We start from the raw sequence: 2,428 nt of genomic DNA on the forward strand, positions 1-2,428 counted from the left end.
TCTTCCATGATGTATTTAATTATTCTGTTACAAATAAGAGTAATTTTTAGCACAAGTAACAAGCTATATGCTAAAAAATTTAACAGTTCCAAAATTAAAATTTAGGATTCAGACACAGGTATACTTAGGTCAGATATATAAGAGTGAAAATAAGCGATTTTAACTAAGTATATGCTTTAAATGCCACAAAAGAAAAAGAAACACTAAAAATGGGAGAAAGGATTTTACCTCATGTAACTTGACTAGACTACATAACAAAAAGAAAATATAAAATATTCAGTTTTCACTTCAAAAGAAATTATCCAGAAATAAAATTCACTACACAAAATATAACAAGGTTAGGATTATAAGAATGGGGTATTCAGATGAGAAGATACTACTTTGTGGGGGATGGAAATCCTTCCTAAGCAATAATTTGTATCTCATTAAACTTCCAAACATAAACTTCACACTTATACCACAAACTTTTCTATTTTCTACTTCTCTAAAAAAAGAAATTTTAGCTTCTTAATTTCTAAGTATCATGTCAAATTCCTTAGTTCACCTGATCCCACAATCTCTAATTTAAAAGACTGTAAAATAATAATTTTCTGCCCCTAAAGAGTCTGAACCTGTGACGTAATTATTCACAATAAGGAAATTAAAGGTAAAAAAAAAAAACATAAATAAGTACACTTGTTAGCATCTATGTTTTTTTAAAGAGGGAGACTGTAATTGCTCTGTTTAACCCCTGGCTCTTAAGACAGTATGGTCAGAAAATTAAAATGAATAATATATACTTAAAACCTGTATTTATTTTGAATAGATGTGAGAGTTAAGAAAATGACTGAAATTATATATTGTAAATGTTTACTGTGAAAGAGTACAAAATTGATGTTGCCAAAAAGAGTAAAAAAAATTTTAACTGATATTAAACATCTTAAATAATTTGGGAAAATACCCTTAGGTTGAAGTGCAACTATCAAGAAACAACAGCGCAAAAAAAAAAAAAAATGCTCTCATGCATGTATACATGTTAAGTAACAAATAAGCAAACCCCAAGTCAGTACAGTACATCAATAACTGAGACTTAAATAATATTTTGATATACAAAGAAAGAGAAGGAAAAGATAAAATTGTTGACAGCCATTGATGAAAAAAAGCATCTCAACAATTTACACAAAATGATACTAAAGAGTTTCTTTTAAAAAGATGTCTTAAGAAGACCAAGCCACAATAAGTTAGTGTTTTCCATAACACATGCTGAATTATTTGATCCCATATCTATACACTGTTACAGTCTTAATTCCTAAATGTTGTGACAGCATATATTTAATAACTGAGGTACATTAGTTTACATCTTTTTATAGATAATCTAAGAGGATGAATTTTCCATTTCCAGTTTTTCATCGTCTTCACCTCCTCCAAAGAAAATCAAAGGAAACATTCCTAGAATGCAGCCAATAGTCACCCCAACAGCTTTGCCCAAATGTGTACTAACACATGTTTGCCACATGTCAACTTGCTTTGGTGTGAGGTCAGGAATTGACAGGCCTAACCTGGAAGCCAAAGCTTCAACATAGCCTGCATGTCCAAGTCCAAAGCAGCAGCTGCCATCGTTGAAATTCCCAAAATAATTCCAATAGATAACTCGATATGGGTTCCTGCAACAATCATAATTGCATTATCCAAAAAGCCAAACCCTATGAAAGTTATCGCATTGTGGATGAATACATATCTCAGCTGTCCTGGGGTAGGTGGCAGAGCTTCCAATTTTTCTTGGGCGATGGCAATGGACTCAAAGCGGTGCAGCTCCTTGAGCAGGCAGCTCCTCTCGGTGGAGTGCAGGCTATAGATGAAGTCGCGCGCGCCCTGCGCGGTGTTCAGCGCCTCGATGGGCTCCTTCTTGGGGTGGGTACCCAGCCTCCGGGGGCCTCCGGGGGCCGCGAGCGCCAGCAGCCCCCGCCCGCAGCAGTACCAGGACGGCGAGCAGGGCGCGGTGGTGGCTGCCGGCCCGGCCTCAAGCTGCGCGCGGTTCGGCTCCTCAGCAGCGGCAGCAACAGGGACATGGCGGGCTGAGGAGCGGGGACCCCCGCGGCAGTCCCGGAGGGCGACTTCTGACAAGGCTGGGTCGAGAGCGGGGAGCTGGCTCAGCCCGACCCCGCCCCGAGGTCCTCCTGACAGGCAGCCGAGGCGCAGGGCACCATGCACTCCACGGGCCCGCGCGGCGGTCGCCTCCCTTTCCGTACCCCCCCCCACCCCCTCCACCCCCTCCACCCCCACCCCGGTCCTTCCAAAAGGCAAGCGACGGTTCCGGCCTCCCCGAAGAGAAAAACTTTCTCCGAGGCGGCCGGGCCCGGAGAGCTCCCGGAGAGGGCGGGCGGGTGGTGCGGGCGGGCGCCTCCCGGCTGAGGAGGAGCGGCGCGGGCGGGCTCGGCTAGTGTGTGTC

General features: G+C 42.7%; 1 pseudogene; it reads right to left on the reverse strand.

The window, feature by feature from the left end:
• Window positions 1–1,337: 1,337 nt before the first annotated feature.
• On the reverse strand, window positions 1,338–2,048 carry LOC144252140 (transmembrane protein 65 pseudogene; annotated as a pseudogene).
• Between the last annotated feature and the right edge of the window lie 380 nt (window positions 2,049–2,428).

The sequence above is a fragment of the Urocitellus parryii genome, unplaced genomic scaffold (assembly GCF_045843805.1).
Source record: "Urocitellus parryii isolate mUroPar1 unplaced genomic scaffold, mUroPar1.hap1 Scaffold_37, whole genome shotgun sequence".
Classification (NCBI taxonomy): domain Eukaryota; kingdom Metazoa; phylum Chordata; class Mammalia; order Rodentia; family Sciuridae; genus Urocitellus; species Urocitellus parryii.